Source organism: Lutra lutra, chromosome 8 (assembly GCF_902655055.1).
Source record: "Lutra lutra chromosome 8, mLutLut1.2, whole genome shotgun sequence".
Lineage (NCBI taxonomy): Eukaryota > Metazoa > Chordata > Mammalia > Carnivora > Mustelidae > Lutra > Lutra lutra.
Genome location: NC_062285.1, coordinates 89,120,815 through 89,142,104, shown reverse-complemented (window position 1 = coordinate 89,142,104; position 21,290 = coordinate 89,120,815). Strand labels below are relative to the sequence as shown.

Sequence of the window (21,290 nt, the reverse complement as noted above, 5' to 3'; positions counted from 1 at the left end):
ATAGTGAGTGGCGAAAACATAATTATTGCTCTGGACATTCAACTGAGATTCAGGAGAAGCTGCACCATAGTTGCTGGGCCACCTGGCTCTGGAGGGGGGCTGTCCTGGACCCACATTAACAAAGCCAAAGGCTGGTGCTCAGCAACATCAAGTTGGCCTACCAGGAGCCAGCTGCCTGCCAAGACAAACTCAACACTCTTAAAAGGAAGACAATAAAATCTATAAGCTTTGGCATGTAATAAAGAAGGATGACATGTCACAAGAAGGAAACAAAGATTCAAAAGAAAGAATCCCAGAGGCAATACAGATGGAATTTGCAGACAAGGACTTTAAAATGACAAAAATGAGTATGTTCAAGAATTTAAAGGGAAAGAACAGACATAAGGAATGAGTAGATGGATAATCTTATCAGATAAACTACAAAAGAGAACAAAATGGAAACTGTAGAATTTAATAATGTACAGTAATTGAAATAATGCACAATAGGCTTAGCAGCAGATTGGACACTGCACAAGAAAAGACTGGTAAACTTGAAGACAGAATATTAGTAACCAAATTGAAGCACACAGAGAAAAAGAACTGAAAAAAAGAACAGAGCTTCAGTTACATGTGGGACAATATTAGCCCATCTAACATAGGCATATCTGAGGTCTCTGAAGGAAAGCAGAGAGAAATTGGGGAAGAAGAAATATTTCAAAAAAGTAGGGACTTCCAAATACGATGAAAAATACCAACCCACCGATTCAAGAATCTCAACGTATCTAAAAACAAGACAAACACAATTGGAAGGCAAGATAAAGATATGTCTAGATAAACAAATGCTGAAAGAATTTATCACCAGCAGAACTACACAGTGAAAAATGTTAAAAGGAGTGTTGCCTGGGTGGATCAGTCAGTTAAGCATCCAGCTCTCGATTTCAGCTCAGGTCATGATCTCAGGGTCATGAGATGGAGCCCTGCATCAGGCTCTACACTGGGCGTAGAACCTGCTTAAGATTCTCTCTCTCCCTTCTGCTCTGCCCCTATTGGCCTCCCCACCCCACTCATGCTCTCTCTCTCCAATAAAAAAAAAAAAAAAAAAAATGTTGAAGGGAGTTTTTCAGGCCAAAGAGAAATGATATCAGATAGAAACCTGGACCTACAATACAGAAAGAAGAGTACCAAAAATGGTAACTATACAGGGCAGAAATACAACACTTTTTTCTTTTGATTTATTTAAAATACATTGGCTCTTTAAAGCAAAAATAATGACAGTGTATTCCTGGGTCTGTAATATACACAGAAGCAAAACACATACTGACGTTATCACAGAGGAGAGAGGCAAATAGAAGGATACTGTTATAAGATCCTTATATTTGGAGCACCTGGGTGGCTCAGTGGGTTAAAGCCTCTGCCTTCAGCTCGGGTCATGGTCTCAGGGTCCTGGGATTGAGCCCAGCATCGGGCTCACTGCTCGGCCGGGAGCCTTCTTCCCCCTCTCTCTGCCTGTATCTCTGCCTACTTGTGATCTCTCTCTGACAAATAAATGAATAAAATCTTAAAAAAAAAAATCCTTACATTTCACATGAAGTCTTATCATATTAATTCAGGTCACACTATGATAAGCTAAAGACGCATATTTTCACTAACCACTAGATAAAACAAAGAGTTGTAACTAAAAGGCCAATAGAGGATGGGGCACCTGGGTGACTCAGTTAGTTAAGCATCAGACTCTTGATTTCCACTCTGGTCATGATCTCAGGGTCATGAGATTGAGTCCTGCCTCCAGTTCTGCATTGAGTCGTGGAGTCAGCTGAAGAATTTCTCTCTCCTCCTCCCTTGGGCCCTTTCCCCTCTCCTTGCATTTGCACTGGCTCACACTCTCTCTAAAAAATAAAGGAAAAATAAAAATAATTTTTAAGATAATACTTAAAAAAAACCGAAAAGGCCAATAGAGGAGATAAAATAGAACACTAACAAATACTTCATTAATCTAGTAAAAGACAGGAGAGGGGGAAGGAGGGAGTAGATGGCTAAAAGCAAGAGCAAATGGCACGATGGCAGAATTAGACCCAACCTAACTTATGGATCTGTTGCGTATGTAAAATAAAATAATAAAAGTGGAACTCTGTTATAAAGCAGTCCTCCTAAGAGAGAGGAGGTTTGGGCAGTGGGTTTTAGAATGGAGGGGAGGATAGTAATACAGGAAGTGGGGAAGTGGGGGATGGGAGACCTCTAACAGAACGGGTTCCCAGCGGTCACGCTGCTGCTCACACCCATCTGTCTGGGCTCACACAGCCAGGTAGCACTCTCAGCAGTGAAGCATGCAGTTGGCTCCATAAAGCCCACGGATACCACTTCCATGGCTTTATGGAGCCAACCCCATGAACTCGGCTTGGGACCTACCCCCGCAGGAAGGCAAGTGGAGCCGGTTTACTATGCTGCTGTTCGAGACGCATGGAAGGCAGGAGACACGCTTCTGACCTATCTTCCATGTAAACACTTGGCACGAAGAGGGCCCAGCTGAAGAAAACAGAGAGTGACTCTGTCCACTGCGCAGAGCGGGGAGAATATGGCGGAAGAAAACAAAGATGGCAGATCCGGAACCGGAAGTTCTCATCATGACCTGGGCAGCAGGTAACTGTACGCTTAGACTGTGACACAGTGATTAGCAGGCCGAAGATTGCCGGCGACAGGGCTCTCACACAGTGTGTGAACCAGCTGCTGGTTGTTGACCATTGTGAAGCCCCCCTGAGTGGCAACAGCGGCATCTCACTTAACTGTCAGCGCCAACACCGTGTCCCCCTGGATGACAGAGAGACGTGGTGGAGGGTCATACGGTTCAGGTAGGCCCTCATCCACCGAGAACCTGCTGATGCCAGGCCCTGTGCCAAGTGCTGGGGGTACAAAAATTACTAAGACCATGTCCGTGCCTATAAGAAACAGCCAGATCCCCCGGAGGGAATAGGTATAGAACCCCATCAGAAAGCAGAGTCGCTTTGGTCCTTGCATCCCTCTGCCATTTACCTCCTCAACCTCAGTTCTCTCATCCATACAATGGGGACAACAATAGCGAGCCAGCAGAATTGTCGCATCCACGATTTTAAAAGAGATGGTCGCATCCACGATTTTAAAAGCACCTCGTACGAGGTCTCACCCTAATTCAGCGACTCTCAACTTGAGAGCAGAGCGCATATTAGAAACTGATGCCAGACCTGAGGAGAAATCCCTCAAGGGCAAGGTTCACTCGGCTCGCTTGGCTTCGCCTCCCAGACACCCACCAGAACTTCACCCTAAGTAGGCACTCAGTTTGCTGAACAGAGTCAAAATTAGTAAACTTCCTTCTCCAGTTCTTTTGCACCTCAAACTTTATCTCCAAGCAAGGGATTCACTCAGTTGTGGTTTTTATTAAGCCTCCCAAGGGGTATACCATGGAGTGAGGAGAAAAGATAGAAAAGCAAATAATTACAATACAGTTAAAACAAAAAAGTTGTAATTCCAGTGCCTGCAAAGTACTTTAGGAGATAGGAAAAGAAGCAATTAACTGCCAGGGGAATCCAAGAAAGTCTCCACCATGAAAGACATACTTGAACCGGGTTTGAAAGGAAACATAGGAGTTCAAAAGTCAGAGATTTGCAAGAGTATTCCAGCTTGAAGGTGGGCAGAGGTAAGGAGGTAGGTGAGGGATCTGGAAGTTTCCAGGACCAATGATTGGTACTTCCATTCATGGCAGATTCGATATGAAATATGAGGGGAGAACCTAGAACAGAGGTTTTTCAACCCAGGCTGCACATCAGAAACACCTAAGGAGCTTTCAAATGGTCCAATGCCCAAAGCACCCTCCAAACCAATTAAAGCAAGATCTCTGGGACTGGAGGCCAGTTGTCAGGGATTCTTTCTTAAAGTTCCCAAAGTGGATCCCATATGCTGCCAAGTTTCAGAACCACTAGTCTAGAAAGAAAAAAATAAAGATTCACAGCATCTCAAGAGGTCAGGCCCTCTTGGTGCCTCCGCAGTCCAGAACACATGCCCTCCCCCAACTCACTCCGCCACAGGGGCCAAAGACCAGCCCAAACAACAGCCTTGGGCATCTTACTGCTGCTCCTTCTCCCCCTTCCAGCTCTGTGCTCTGAAAAAGCAGCTCTAGAAGTTTGGTCCCCAGTCCAGTAGCATCTGCCTCACAAGGAACTTGGTAAAAACACAAATTTTTTTTTACTGCACCCCAGACCTACTAAACCAGAAAGTGGGGCCCAAGAATCTGTCTTAACAAGCACCCCAGGTGATTCTGATGCATGCTGAGCTATGAGAACCAATGTTCTGGAACATTGATTCCTCTGAAGCAGCAGCCGAGCAGCGTCTGAGTGTGAGTCCATGCCATGGGAGTGGGGGCGCTGGGGGGTTGTTGCTGCAGGTAAGGAACCTGGTAGAGTCATTGTTAAATCAGCAGAGATGCCAGGAGCTGGCCTAGGTGTCATTATGTTGGTCTGGTGTCAAAGATGCCAGAGGCAGACAGCCCAGGTGGTTTTCTGTGGTACCAGGAAAAGCTTTAGGGTAGGAGGCATGGGGTTTTATTTTCTCCTTAAGCACAAAGCAGTCCTTTGAAAGCAAACTTTCAAGATATTTTAAATCAGGGCTGGCAGGAAAATCCATGATGTCAATGGGCATGGACATACTATTTCCGTTTTTCCTTTGAAGGAAAGGGGCAGGTTGAGATGGGGGGTGGTTCTTATGTCAGGGAGGGTGGGAAGGAAGAAAGGGCACTGTTAGCTCACTGCTCCATCCATCTCCTCCTCCCAGGTCCCAACCAGTTGAGAATTCACAATTCTTGGGGGGAAAATAAAATAAAGGAAACAACAAAAGGAAGTTAGTTCCTTGTATAGAAATGGAAATTGCCTTTCCCCTAAGGTCAGAGGGCCAGGCATAAAGGAGTACACCCAAACGACCGAGGAGGCTGGAGCCCTAATCCTAGAGTGATTTGCCCTCACAGGGTAACTCCGGCTTTCTTCCTGCTGGAGCCAGTCACTTCCTGAGACGGCACTCACTTGGGGAGTCAGCAGGCTCCTTATTTACCCAGCGAACTCTAAGGACACAAGTAGCTTCTCTGCCACACAATTAAAGAGGGCAACTTCTTTGGGGCTTTTAACCATCTCCTTTCAGCCCCACTGTTCCAAGCTGAAAAGTACTGGACCTACCCGTATTTTTTGTTGTTTTTGTTTTTTCCTGCTTCAGTAAATTAGGGGAAATCCCCCAGATTTGGAAAAACTGCTGGATTTGACAAGCGTGTGTGTGGCGCCACCTTGTGGTCATAGCTCATCCAAGCAGTTTTCTTCCTGCTTCGCTTGTTAATCGGAGGCACCAGGTTCCAGGCAGGTAGGTACATATTCCGTGCTCACTGCCTGCTCAACTTTCTCATGGGATTATCAGCCACTTTGATTTGCCTTGGCTGAAAACCCCTTGTTTTCTCACAGGCACAAAAACAATATAGATAAGCGACAGAACTTTCTTTTTCTCTGAAGTAGCCAAGCATTTAAAATCTTCTAAGGTATAAATTTCTCTAATTGACGAAAGGAAACGAGAAATTTCTGGCTGTGCCTGTAAATCATGACAAAGTGTCAGGAATTCTTTCTTCCTTCACGTGATTTTTGGGGTCCAAGCATACAGGAGAATCGAACATCCTGAGTTTCAAGTTTCCGAGGCAGTATTTTTTTTATTGAGGTATAATTTACATATAACATCATATTAATTTTGGGTGTACAACATAATGAGTCAGTATTTGTATACCCTGCAAAATGATCACCACAGTAAGTCTGGTTAACATCTGTCACCATACATACAGTGGGGGGAAGATAAGATGGTCTGGAGAGCTGTTAGTAGTGAAACATGCTATCAACTAGACATCAGGAGAAATCAGTTCTAGGCTTGGCAGTGCTGCTAACCCACTGTGTCAACTTTAACAAGTTACTTAATCTTTGTGGACCTTCCTACCCAAGAATTGTTACCCTTCTCCCTGCTTTCCCCAGAAATTCCATGAATTTTAAAGACATTGCCTTCCAAATGGCAGCTCTAAAAATTTAATAACTTTTCTGTCTTTAATAGTGAGATGTATAAATGCCCACTGGTTCTTCTGGTCATCATGAAGCAACCGGAATAACCACAATGAGTTTACATCCTAGACAAAGGCCAAGGCACTTGAAAGCTCCTTTTTCTATACCCAGGACATGTATGATTTCTGGAATGCTTTTAGAATATTGGAGGTAACTCACAGACCCTCGTTACAACTTTCTCAGGGCTGGGGAATCTCAGTTAAGGAACAAACAGACTGGATAATCCTCAACCGGGGTAACTCGAGTTCTTACAAACTAAGACGAGGGAAGAATGGAAGGCTGTGGTGCGTGTATACAGGTAGAATCTCAATTTAAGAAACATCATTAAAGGGAATTAACATTTAAGAAATACCAGTTCTGGGTGCCTGGGTGGCTCAGCCGGTTAAGCATCTGCTTTTGGCTTAGGTCATGATCCTGGAGTCCTGGAATCAAGCCCCACACCAGGCTCCCTGCTTAGCAGGGAGTCTGCTTCTCCCTCTCTCTCTGCCCCTCCCCTTGTTCATCTCCTCTCTCCTTCTCTCTCTCTCTATTTCTCTCTTGCAAAAATAAATAAGATTTTAAAAAAAGAAATCCCAGGTCTATGCCAGGAGTTCTAAATGGAGAATTCCCGTTAGTCCCCACAATAAGCTCTAAGGTAGACATGCTGATGAGAAAGCAGGCGCAGGGGGCGCCTGGGTGGCTCAGTGGGTTAAGCCGCTCCCTTCGGCTCAGGTCATGATCCCAGGTCCTGGGTTCAAGCCCCACATCGGGCTTTCTGCTCAGCAGGGAGTCTGCTTCCTCTTCTCTCTCTGCCTGCCTCTCTGCCTACTTGTGATTTCTCTCTGTCGAATAAATAAATAAAATCTTTAAAAAAAAAAAAGAAAGAAAGAAAGAAAGAAAGCAGGCGCAGAAGTTAAGGAAATTGTCTTTACCACGCAACTGGGATCAGAACCAGGTCTGTAAAATTTCGAAATGCATAGTCTTTCAAAATAGCCAAACTTTGATACAAAACATGGCAATTTCCAGATATGGACCAAACACCCAAACTTAAATCACTTTGTTAAACAGATATCTGAGATACTACCATGTTTCCACAAGTTCCTATCTTCTTCAAATATAGTATTTTTGGTTGAGTGCTTACTGACAAACCTTTCAAATATCTATGCAATGTTAATTCTTCTTATGATACATTCTTTTATTGTAGTAAAGCCAGTCTCCTGACCTCTGCTCCATTTATCTGAAAGCAAACTGTGAAGTACTTCCATTCTACATCCTGGTGATTTTTAGGGACTTGGGCTAATGTGTTGTTTCAAGATATGAAAGCTTAGTTCTGGGATATTTTCTTCTTTTGTTCCATTGATAATTTTTTTCCACCCATTATCTCTGTTTTCTCTTTCCAAAACTCCTAACAGTTGAATATTGGACCACTTGAACAGATAGTCTAGTTGTTTTGTTTTGTTTTGTTTTGTTTTGTTTTATTTTGTTTTGTTTTGTTTTTAGAGAGGGGTAGGGACAGGGCAGAGGGAAAGGTAGAGAGAGAATCTTAAGCAGGTGCCACACCCAGTGCAGAGTCCAACACAGGGCTCCATCTCACAACCTCGAGATCGTGAACTGAGCCAGAACCAAGAGTCGGACACTTAGCGGACTGAGCTGCCCAGGCGCTCCAGATATTTTGCTTTAACTTTTCTCTCTGTGTTAGGGAATCTGATTCAGCTAGGAATAAAAGAATATCCAATTAAACAGCTTAACACATTAGGGTTTGTTTTGTTTTTTTGTTTTTTTGTTTTTTTTATTCACACAGGAAGTCAAGAGGTGGTTAGACTGGTATTATTTCAGAGGGTTACAAATCTCAGGGCAAAGATCTCTGGAACTCTCTTGGCCTCTCAGCCATGGCCACAAGATAACTGCTGCAGCTTCAGCCATCACTTCTATATTCAAGGCAGAAATGAAAAGGAAAGGGGAGGAGGGTGGCATGTCTAGAAATCCCCTGCAGACTTCCACTTAGAACTCATTGATCAGAAATGTGTCAAAATGCAAATCTAACTACAAGAAACTCTAGGAATGGAAAAGAGACAAGAGAAAAGTGGGTTGTAAAAGAGGAATGAGCCAATCTAGTGTCCTATTTTCCAAGTTTTTTTTACTATTCTATGCAAGAATTCCTCAATTCCATCTTCCAAACTCTGCTGAATTTTTTATTTCTACCCTAATCATTTTCTTTTCTTTTTTAAGATTTTATTTTATTTTTTTTAAGATTTATTTACTTATTTATTTGACAGACAGAGATCATAAGTAGGCAGAGAGGCAGGCAGAGAGAGGAGGAAGCAGGCTCCCCACTGAGCAGAGAGCCCGACGAGGGGCACAATCCCCACTGAGCCGAAGGCAGAGGCCTAACCCACTGAGCCACCCAGACACCCCAAGATTTTATTCTGAAGTAGTCTATACACCCAACATGGGGCTCGAACTCACAACCCCGAGATCAGGAGTCACATGCTCCAACAACTGAGCCAGCCAGGCATCCCTGATCATTTTAATCTCTTTTTCATTCTTGTTTTCTGCTTTTCTCTGTTTTTGTCTGTTTTATCGGCATCCAGTCTTGTTTCATGGCTGCAATATCATCTCATCTCTCTAAAGATACTTATTTTTCTTTAAAATTTTTACCCCTTTCTTACAACATTTCCTTTTTCTTCTACTTGATAGTCTTCCCATACCTACACTTCATTCTCAGTCTTTTTATTTCGATGGTGTCTCTCAAAAGTCTGATGATCCTTGGCTTAAAAATGAGACACCAGATAGTTGTTTGGAAAGGCTGTGTGATTGGATCAGATTTTTCACCTGGTGGCCAGAAGAGTGATCAGGTGTTGAGTCACTCTGTCATTAAGAGATACAGACCTCCCTCCCAATTGTCATTATGTGTGAGTATTTTCTCTGGAGCCATTGAATTTTTCCATGGACTTCTCACTCTGATCTCCAGCATGATGGGGTTGGTGAACTAGGTCTGTGTAGTAAGCCTGGCATGACAGTGGGAGTGGTGTGATGATAGGGACTCAACAGCTGGCATGGCCCAGAGCCACTGACTCTGGTCAGTTTCTTCAGAGAAGGAACTCCCTGTTCTACCGTGATTAGAGAGAGGTTGTCCCACAATGGTGTGGGTCAGAGGCATAATACATCCTGAAGGAAACTTTCAAACCATCTCCCTCTTCTCGAGTCAGTGACTCATCCTTGCTCCTTCCACTTGGCTAGTACCTCCAATTCCAGAACCCTTCAAGGAGCTCTAGGGAACAAATCTCTTGCTGCTCATCAATCTTCCTTTCCACAGGCACTTGGGTTTCAGCCATTTCTATCTACTAAGTTGGTTACTATCCTTCAAAACACCTTTTGTCTCCCAGGTGTGAATACATCTCTTCTCTACTCTTGTCTCCCCTCCAATTCTCTTCGTCTTTATGGGTTTAAGTCACTTTATTTTTTTTTTCCACTGTAATTTTTTTTTCAAAGATTTTTTTTTTTTTTTTTTTTGACAGACAGATCACAAGTAGGCAGAGAGGCAGGCAGAGAGAGACAGGAGGAGGAGGCAGGCTCCCCACTGAGCAGAGAGCCCGATGAGGGACGCGATCCCAGGACCCTGAGATCATGACCTGAGCCGAAGGCAGAGGCTTTAACCACTGAGCCACCCAGGCGCCCCCCCACTGTAATTTTGGATGGAGAAAGAAAGATGGAGATGGAGCTCAGATAAAAGTATGTGTTTAAAGTTTACATATATATTTTTCAATTTCCTCAATTTCATAATACTTTTGCCCCAAAAAAACCCCTCATAACTATTTTATTATAAATGCGGTACCTGCCTCCAGTAAGAATATGCCTTAATTGGGGTGCCTGGGTGGCTCAGTCATTAAGCATCTACCTTCAGCTCAGGTCGTGATCCCAGGGTCCTGGCATCGAGCCCCACATCAGGCTTCCCACACAGTGGGAAGCCTGCTTCTCCCTCTCCCACTCCCCCTGCTTATTATGTTCTCTCTCTTGCTGTGTCTCTTTCTGTCAAATAAGTAAATAAAATAATTTTTTTTAAAAAGAATATGCTTTAGCAAGTTTATAAATATGTGCTACATTTTAGACGTTTGATAAACATTATCCTGAAAACCCACATTTGGTTGGTAGTACCTATGGATTCTCCAAAGTAAATATAAAGAGGAAGAAGGTAAAACAAATCCGAATTGTGTTTGTGTTCTGTAAGTCACAGGGTTTTAAGGAATAAATTCAGATCTTCCAATATTACAAGATCTGGAGGGTCAGGATAAAGTGAGCTAGGCTTGTACATTAAAGAACGAGTTGAACACCTACAAAAAAACTGATTGCTAAAGGAAACCAAATTGTGAAAATGTATAAGCAACCTCAAGATAATTATAAAGAGGAAAATGCATTTTCAAAAGTTAAGAGACATCGAGGAAAAAAAGATCTATCCTAACCATAAGGAAAAAATTAATGCACCTAGAGCTTATCTCCTAAGAATGTCTTGTGAAATGTATCTTTTGATCTAACTGTAAGGGCCTGCCTCTCCCAGAGGAACTTACTTGTAAACCCCAGATATAGGGGCGGGGCGGGCCGGATGGAGACATCCAATCAGTGGGGCACACATATATTTACTGAGGTGAGTTGAAATCCCATTGGCCACCTGTGTGTGGGCCGGGCTCAACCACCTCTATAAAGGTTAGTCTTCGAGGCTGGGCGGGGGAGTAGTGGGGGGGGGAGTAGTGAGTAGTGGAGGGGTAGTAGGAGGAGTTAGGATAGCCATTAGAATAGCCATTGGAATAGCCGTTAGGGTAGTCTTAGGGAGAGTCAGAGAGTCGTGGTCATCATGGTCGTCGGGAGCATCATCATCCTGGTCATTGTAGTCGTAGGCAGCAGCACCACGGCGAACGGCCTTGCCCCAGCAGCCTCACTGACAGCAGCCTCGCCACAGCAAGCGGCCTCGCCACCACCAAGCCGGGGCCCCGACACAAGCGGCCTCCCCCGAGCAGCATCATTCTGGGGAGCAGCCCCATCTGCGGAGCGACCTCATCAGCAGCAGCCTCATCCTGGGAGCGGCTTCATCCAGAGTGGCCTCTTCTTGGGTGCGGCCCTGTCCAGGGAGCGGCCTCGCTGGAGCAGCCCCTGTCCGGGAAGCGGCCCTGTCTGGGGAGCGACCTCATCAGCAGTGGCCTTGTCCTGGGAATGGCCTCGTCCAGAGTGGCCTCGTCCAGAACGGCCTCCTCCAGAGCGGCCACGTTGGGAGTGGCCTTGTAGGGGTCATCGTCATCACCTCTCATTTCTTTGATCACGGACCAGAGCTTATCTCCTAAGAATGGCTTGTGAAATGTATCTTTTGATCTAACAAATCTACTTCTACGGATATGTTCTACAGATACAGTTGCTCAAGTGTTCAGTTATATACATTCAAGGATGTTTTCTGGAGCATTTTTAACAACCACTACAAAATGGAAACATTCTTCAGTGAGGCCCACCAGATCCAGGGATCCAGTGGCCATAGGAATGATACCTAAGCTGTGAGTGTAGACGAAAGACACCAGCAGGGTCATTGGCACAGCAATGAGCCAGAGCCAGGACTCACTGGCCTGTGTAGGACCCATTTAACAGTGATGTTTCAAGCAGCTTGTGCTCTCAGTCTCTCCAGATCTCTACCTGGCGTTTGGAAACAAGGCTGACCTCAGACTGAACAAATCCCTGGTACAGACCATGGAAGGAGCCTGGGCTTTCTTCTCCACCTGGCAGTAAAGAGAAGCCCCTCTTTTTCCTGCTGAGGAGGCCTAGTGGAGGGTCTGGATTTTCACCATCACCCAGATTTAATAAAACCACCTCCACCATGGTGTCAATGGAGACTATACAGGAACTCCACAACTCATGGACAATAACAAAAGAAACAAAAGATCATATATCCATGTTGTCAGAGTCCCAGAAGGAGAGAAGAAAGAAGGCAGAGAGAAAATAAAGAATTATCACAGAAATAAGGGTTGAAAACTTCCCCAATTTGCCAAGAGACCTAAACCTATAGTTTCAAAAAGCCATGCAAACCACAAACAAGACAAATCCAAAGAAATGTGCACCCAGACACATCATAGCCAAATTTTTGAAAACCGAAAACAAGGGGAAATTCTTGAAATCAGCCAGAGAAAAACAGAGGCAAAACAATTAGAATGGCAGACCTCTTACCAGAAACCACAGATGCCAAAATGCGGTGGTGAAATATTTTTCAAGTGGCAAAGGACTAGAACTGTTAATCCAAAATCCTATACCTCCAAAAAATATTCTTCTAGAATTAAGGAGAAATCAAGATATTCTCAGATGAAGGAAAACTAAGAAAATTTGTTACCAATAGAACTATCCTAAAACAATGTTGGAAGGAAGTCCTCTAAATAGAAAGGAAACAAGAGAAAGAAACTTGGAATACCATGAAGCAAGGAACAGAGTATATAATAAACAAAAATATGGACAAATACAATAGTCTTTCCTTCTCCTTTTGAGTTTTCAAAATTATGTTTGATGGTTGAAGCAAAATTTATAACACAGATGTAGTTCTTAATGTGTGTAGAGGAAATATTTAAGATAATTTTTTTAAAAAGGAAAAGAAGGAGATGTGAAGAGTGAAAAGGTTTCTATGCTTCAAACTGGTAAAATGATACCAGTTGACCATGATAAGTTGTGTATATATAGCATAATACCTAGAGCAACCACTAAAAAAGCTATACAAAGAGATACATTCAAAAATGCTATAGATAAATCAATATGGAAAAATGTTCAACTCACCCAAAAGAAGGGAGAAAAAAGTAAACAGAGAAGCAAAAAATCAAAGGACAAATGGAAAGCAAAAATAAATACATTAAATACAACTGGTTAAAACAGATCAACTAAAAGAGGTTGCAGAGTGGATTTTAAAAATATGACCTGCCCTAATGATGTACATATGCTGGCTAATTGAACATAATAATAATAAAATAAAATATGACCTGCCCAACTGTATTTGCTATCTACAACAAATTCACTTCAAATAATGATATAAAATATCAGTATCTACATAATAACTTAGATGAAAGCGAAAGCATGGGGAAATATATGTCATGCAAACATTAATAAAAGGAAAGCAAGGTGGGCTATATTAATATCAGATAAAGTAGACTTCAGAGCAAAGAAAATTACCAGAGACAGAAAGGGACTTTATAAAATGATAAAAGAGTCAATCCACTCAGAAGTCATAGCAATTCTGTGTATGCAGCAAAAAAAAAAAAAAAAAAAAAAGAGAGAGAGAGAGATGCAAAATACGTGAAGAAGAAACTGATAGGAAAAATAGACAAATTCACAATTGTGGTTGGAAACTCCAGCATCTCTAAACAATTGATATAACAACTAAAGCAAATATCAGCAAGGGCGTAGAAGAACTCTCTAACATTAGCCAATATAGAACACCTGACCCGACCGCAGAACATACATTCTAATACACATTCTTTTCAAATGCCCATTGAACACATACCAAGATAGATGATATATTGGACAATAAAATGAACCTCAACGAATTTAAAGGAACTATAAAAAATGGAACAAAGCTAAAAATCAGCAACAGAAAGATATTAGGAAACTATCTAAATACTTGGAAACTAAACAACACACTTCTGAATAACTCATGGATCAAAGAAGTCTCAGCCACATATTGCATTGGGCTCCTTGGTCAGCAGGGAGCCCGCTTCTCCCTTTCCCTCTGCCTGCCAATCTACCTTCTTGTGCACTCTCTCTGTCACAAAAATAAATAAAATCTTAAAAAAAAAAGTTTCAAGAGAAATCAAAAAGTACATTTAACCGGTTGAAAATGAAAATGTAATATATTGGGCACCTGGGTGGCTCAGTTGTTAAGTCTGCCTTCCTCTCAGGTCATGATTCCAAGGTCTCCAGATCGAGTCTTGCTTTGGGGAGTCTGCTTCTCCCTCTGACCTTGATCCCACTCATGCTCACTCACTTTCTCTCTCAAATAAATAAATGAAATCTCTTTTTAAAAAAGAAAGAAAGACACTGTAAAGCAGTGCTAAGAGAAAAATGTATAGCACTAAATGCATACATTAGAGAAGAAGAAAAGTCTCAAGTCAGTAATATAAGCTCCCACCTCAAGGACTTAGAAAAAAGAAAAAGCAAAATATACTCAAAGCAAGCAGAAGGAAGGAAATATAAAGACAAGGGCAAAAATCAATAAAATTGAAAACAATGGAGAAAATCAAAAGAGTTGGTTCTTTGAAAAGATCAATAAAATTGATTAACTTTAACAAGACTAACAAAGAAAAAGAGGGAGAAGACACAAATTACCAATATTGGGAATGAAACAGGAGATATCACTATGCCCCTTGCAGACATCAAAAGGATAATAAGGGAATTCTGCAAACAATCCTACATACATAAAATTTGACAACTTAGGTGAAATAGACCAGTTCCTAAACACACACAGACACACAGACACGTACACCCACACACACACACACACTACCCCAACTCACCCAAAATTAAACAGGCCATGTGAATAACCACAAGGCTATAAGGAAATTGAATTCATATTTTTAAAATTAAAAAAACAAACCTCTAGGCCCAAATGGTTTCACTAAACAATTCTACTAAATATTTAAAGAATTAATGCTGGGGGGCCTGAGTATGTCAGTTGGTTAAACATCTGACTTCTGCTCAGGTCATGATCTCAGGGTCCTAGGATTGAGCCCCACATCAGACTCCCCACACAGTAGGAAATATGCTTGTCCGTCTCCCTCTACCCCTCCCCCTGCTTGTGCTCTCTGTCTCTCTCTCAATTAAATAAATAAAATCCTAAAAAAAAGAAAGAAAGAAAGAAAGAAAAAAGAATTCATGCCAATTCTACACAGTCTTTTCAGAATATAGAAGAGGAAGACACATTTCCCAATTTGTCTGATTTATGCCAAAAACAGACCAAGGAAGAAAACTACAGAGCAATATTCTTCTTGAGTATAGTTACAAAATCCTTAACAAAGTATTATCAAATAGAATTCAGCAATACATAAAAGAATTATACACCATAATCAAATGAGTTTTATCCTAGGAACAGAAGGCTCTTTCAGCAGCATCTGGGTGGCTTAGTCAGTTGGGCGTCTGCCTTTGGCTCTGGTCATGATCACAGGGTTCCTGGATCAAGCCCCGTGTCAGGCTCGCTGTTCAGTGAGGAGTCTGCTTCTCCTTCTTCCTCTCCTTCTCTCTCTCCCCCTGGATCATGTTCACTCCCTTTCCCCCCACCATCAAATAAAGAATTTTTTTTTAAAAAATGCTCTTTCAATATTCAAAAGTTAACGTGCGTAATTAACCATATTAACAACTATGGAAGAAAAATTACATGATCAATTGATGCAGAAAAGACATTTGACAAATTTCAACATCTATTCATGATAAAAATTTTCAGAAAAAATATGAATAAAAGGGAAACTCCTCAATTTGATAAGAGCATTTACAAAAAGACCACAGCAAAATTATACTTAATGGTGAAAAACTGAATGCTTTCCCCATCCCAAGATAGGAATAAGACAAGGATATTCACTCTCATCACTTATTCAACATGATGCTGCAAGTTCTACTCTGTGCAATAAGGCAAAAAAAACAGCAAAAAAAACAGAGTACTGAGTACTGAGTTCAGCGAATTTCCAAGATATAAAATAAGTATACAAAATCTATTTTATTTCTGCATACTAGCAATGCACGTGGACACCAAAACTAAAAATGTAGTACCATTTACAATCACCCATAAAATAATGAAGCACTTAGATGTAAATAATAAAAACATACACAGGACTTTATGCTGAAAATTATAAATACAGTACTGATGAAAAAATTTTTTAATCTAAATAAAAGGAGAGATAGTGTGTTCATGAGTTAAAAGATTCAATATGAGTGAAATATAAATATGTTGATAAAGATAAATGAACGTAAGTATATATAGATAAGATATAGCTAAAAAAATAAAGACAGATAAATATAAATGGAATATAGAATATAGATAAAGAAGCAACATAGATGTCAATCTTCCCCAACTTGATGTACAGATATAACACAATTCTATCAAAATCACAGCAAGATTTTCTTGTAGATAAGGCAGTTATTCTGAAATTTAAATGGAAAGGCAAGGAACTGGAAGAGTTAAAAATAATTTTGAAAAAGAAGAAAAAAGTAGAAGGAATTAGTCCATAATAATCAAGATGTTATCGTATTGGTGGAGGGATAGACACGGCGATTAATGGAATACAATGGACAACCCAAAAATAAACATACAAATAAGCCCAACTGATTTTGACCAGGTTCCAAAAGCAATTCAATGGAGAAAAGACAGTTTTTTCAGCAAATGGTGCTGAAGCAATTGTATATCCATGACCAGAAAATGAACCTCAACCTAAACCTTACACCTTATACAAAAAGGTATAGGGATGCCCTGAGTGGCTCAGTAGGTTAAGCAGCTGCCTTGGCTCAGGTCATGATCCTGGGGTCCCACATTGGGCTCCCTGCTCAGCAGGGAGGGGAGCCTGCTTCTCCTTCTGCCTGCTTTTTCCCCTACTTGTGTGTTCACTCTCTCTGACAAATAAATAAAAATCTTTTTAAAAAGTGAACTCAAAATGGATCACAGACTTAAATGTAAAATGTAAAACCCTAAAACATTTAGAAAAAAAATATTCAGGATCTAGAGCTAGACAGAGTTCTTAGGCTTGACACCAAAAGCATGATCCATAAAAGGTGAAATTAGCAAATTTGACTTCATCAAAATTTAAAATGTTTGTTTCTGTAGAAGGCCCTATTAAGATAAAAAGACAGGAGCGCCTGGATGGCTCAGTGGGTTAAAGCCTCTGCCTTTGGCTCAGGTCATGGTCCCAGGGTTCTGGTATGGAGCCACGCATTGGGCTCTCTGCTCAGCAGGGAGTCTGCTTCTTCCTCTCTCTCTCTGCCTGCCTCTCTGCCTACTTGTGATCTCTGTCTGTTAAGTAAATAAAATCTAAAAAAAAAAAGATAAAAACACAAGGTACAGGAACATCAGTGTGGCTGTCTGTTAAGTGTCTGATTCTTGATCTCAGCTCAGGCTTTGACCTAAGTATCATTGGATCCCAGAGGTTCAGCTAGTTATCAAACCATTGAACACCTACAAACTCAACAAGCAATTGAAGAGAGGAAGAGCACCAATTTTAGGAACCGAAAAGCGATCACTTTCTGGAAGGTCAGACGTGTGGAGAAGTGAATCCAAGGCAACATATGGGAAGAGCGACCACAGGGGGAGGGGCTGGCTCCTGGCAAGTGGTAAAGCAGCGGAGCACAAAATCAGAAATTTTAGAAGTCAGCTCCACTGAGGGACATCGCTCCAGAGGATAAGCCTGGGTGGAGCCCTCATGGAGACAGTGTGGTTTTAGGACCCAAGGGGTCACAGAAGGATCAGGGGTGTCTGAGTGTAGCAGAGCTTGCAGGTATCAGAGCAGGGAAACCGGTTATAGAGATGGAGCTAAGGAGTGAGTGCTCAGCTCGGGGTTACCTTAAACCGTGATCCACAGTGTAGTCGGGCTACTGCTCTTTGAGCAGGGACCCCAAAAGTGGCAGATCCGGAGAGACTCACCTTCCTCCTCTGGTGCAGGGATCTGCTGGGTTTGGAGACTCCAAATGGGGCCCTGTGCCAGAGACAAAAATGCTCAGTCACAGGCCAAGTGAGCTCAGAGCGCAGCCAGAGACCAGGGAGATGGGAGGGATTGACTGCTTTTCTCCAAGGTGCACAGAGGAGTACAGCCCCGAGCTCTCGGCTCCTCTGGCCAGAGATTGGGAGGCCGCCATTTTCATTCCCGTCCTTCAAAGCTCTATGGAAAGCGTTCAGGGAACAAAAGCTCCTGAGAGCGAACTCAAGCAGATTACTTGGCCTGGTCCCTCACAAGGGTGGTGCAATTCTGCCTCGGGCAAAGACATTTGAGAATCATGGCAACAGGCCCCTTCCCCAGAAGATCAGCAAGTACATCCAACCAAGACCGAGTTTACTGATCAATGAGAACTGCAGAGATCCAGAGCTAGGGGAAAGAAACACATAGAATTCATGGCTTTTTTCCCATGATTCTTTAGTCTTTCAAAGTTAAATTTTTTTAATTTTATTTTTTTCTCATTTTTTTATTCTTCCTCTTTCTTACTTTAATGTTTTTTAACTATTTTATCTTATCAATACTGTTTTTAAAATCTTTTTAAATTTTCATTGTTATATTCATATTCCATCCCTTCATTGTATTTAGCCCTATTTTTTGTATACATATAGATTTTTCTCTCTTTAAAATTTTGGGATACAGTTTCTTCTAAAAGATCAAAATATACCCTAAATCGAGCACACATGGCTTTGTTCTAATCTACAGCCTGATCCTATTCTTTCCTTTTTTTTTTTTAAATCTTCTTTCAACCAACTTCTCATCTTATCAATTCCTTTTTTAGAATATTTTTAAATTTTCATCTTTACAGTCATATTCCATCCCTTCATCGTATTTACCCTTATTTTGGGGTATATATATGTTTTTATTTCTTTAAAATTTTGGGAGGCAGTTTCTTATAACAGACTAAAATACACCCAAAATATCAAGTGTGTGGCTCTGTTCTATTCATATATATATATATATATATATATATATATATATATATAGTCAACTAATCTTCAACAAAGCAGGAAAGAATGTCCAATGGAAAAAAGACAGTCTCTTCATTAAATGGTGTTGGGAAAACTGGACAGCCACATGCAGAAGAATGAAACTGGACCATTTCCTTACACCACACACAAAAATAGACTCAAATGGATAAAAGGCCTCAATGTGAGCCAGGAATCCATCAAAATCCTTGAAGAGAACACAGGCAGCAGCCTCTTTGACCTCAGCCACAGCAACTTCTTCCTAGAAACATCCCCAGAGTCAAGGGAAGCAAGGTCAAAAATGAACTATTGGGACTCCAGCAAGACAAAAAGCCTTTGCACAGCAAAGGAACAGTCAACAAAACAAAACAAAACAAAAGGCAACCATCAGAATGGAAGAAGATATTTGCAAATGACATGTCAGATAAAGGCTTAGTATCCAAAAGCTATAAAGAAATTATCAAACTCAACACCTAATGAACAAATAATCCAATCAAGAAATGGGCAGAAAACATGAACAGACATTTCTGCAAAGAAGACATCCAGATGGCCAAAGACACATGAAAAAGTGCTCCACATCATTCGGCATCAGGGAAATACAAATCAAAACCACAGTGAGATACCACCTCATGCCAGTCAGAATGGCTAAAATTAACAAGTCAGGAAATGACAGGTGTTGGCAAGGATGCAGAGAAAGGGGAACCCTCCTACACTGTTGGTGGGAATGCAAGCTGGTACAACCACTCTGGAAAACAGTATGGAGGTTCACAAAAAGTTGAAAATAGAGCTACCCTACGACCCAGCAATCACACTACAGGGTATTTACCCTAAAGATACAAATGTAGGGATCCAAAGGGGCACAAGCACCCCAATATTTATAGTAGCAATGTCCACAATAGCCAAACTACAGACTGAACCTAAATGTCCATCAACAGATGAATGATAAAGAAGCTGTGATTATATATATATATATATATATATATATATATAAATATATATATATACACACACACACATATATATGTATATATGTATATGTATATATATGTATGTATGTGTGTATATATATATACACACACACATATATAAATATAGATACTACGCAGCCATCAAAAGAAGAAAAATCGGGGCGCCTGGGTGGCTCAGTGGGTTGGACCGCTGCCTTCGGCTCAGGTCATGATCTCGGAGTCCTGGGATCGAGCCCCGCATCGGGCTCTCTGCTCTCTCGGGGAGCCTGCTTCCTCCTCTCTCTCTGCCTGCCTCTCTGCCTGCTTGTGATCTCTCTGTCCAAAAAAAAAAAATAAAAAAGAAGAAAAATCTTGCCATTTTCAGTGACATGAGTGGAACCAGAGGGTATTATGCTAAGTGAAATAAGTCGGTCAGAGAAAGATAATTATCATATGATCTCTCTGATATGAGAGATATGAGAGGCAAGGTGGGGGGTCATGAGGGAAGGGAGGGAACAAAATGAAACAAGATGGGACCAGGAGGTAGACAAATCATAAGAGACTCTTAATCTCAGGAAACAAACTGAGGGTTGCTGAGAAGGGGGATGGGGTGGCTGAGTGATGGACATTGGGGAGGCTATGTGCTATGGTGAGTGCTGTGTATTATGTAAGACTGATGATTCATAGACCTGTACCCCTGAAGCTAATAATACATTCTATGTTAATTTTTTTTAAAAAGAACTCTCAAAATTCGACAGTAAAAAAAAATGAATCCGGTTAGAACACACACAAAACACATGAAGAGACATATCACCAAAGTAGATATAGAGATGACAAATAAACACTTCATTATTAGACATTAGAGAAATATGCATTAAAACCACTATGAGAAATGATCCTATGCCCACCAGAATGGCTAAAATAAAAAGTAACGACAATACCAAATTCTGACAAAGATGCAGAGAAAATGGACTGCTAACATATTGCTGGTGGTGATATAAAATTTAGCTTCCGGGCATTTATATCAGATATGAAGACATATTTACACAAAAATCTGTACACCAATATTTGTAGCACCTTTATTCATAATAATTCCACATTAGAAACCACCCAGATGTCCTTCAGCAGATGAATGATTAAACAAATGTAGTCCACCCAGACCTTGGAACACTACTCAGTAGTAAAAGGTAATAAACTATTAACAGATGTGATAACATAGGTAAAGCTCCAGTGAATTTTGCTGAGTGAAAAAAAAAAATCCAGTTCCAAAAGGTTACATATTGCATGATTTCATTCATGTAACATTCTTGAAATGCCAAAATGATAGAAACAGGATAGAATAGGTGTGGCCAGGGGTTATGGAGTGAGTAGGAGCCAGAGGGAAGGGGATGTGGCTATAAATGACAACATGAGAGATCCTTATAATGATCAAGGTATTTTGTATCTTGACTCTATCAATGTCAATATCCTTGTTATGATACTATGCTATAGTTTTGCATGATGTCACCATTGAGGATAAAGGATGCATGGAATCTTTACTATTTCTTTTTATTAAAAGATTTTATTTTGTTTATTTTTTACATTTTCTATTTTTTAAAGTAATCTCTACACCCA

The 21,290-nt window shown here is 41.2% G+C and overlaps 1 protein-coding gene across 1 annotated transcript in view; it reads left to right on the top strand.

Annotated features, from left to right (window-relative positions):
• The first annotated feature begins 2,643 nt into the window (after positions 1–2,643).
• BCL2L14 (BCL2 like 14) overlaps positions 2,644–21,290 on the top strand; it is a 53,831-nt gene continuing 35,184 nt past the window's right edge. The window contains exon 1 of the mRNA XM_047743157.1: positions 2,644–2,825. The gene's annotated coding sequence lies outside the window, so the exon portion shown is untranslated. The remainder of the gene's footprint in view (positions 2,826–21,290) is intronic.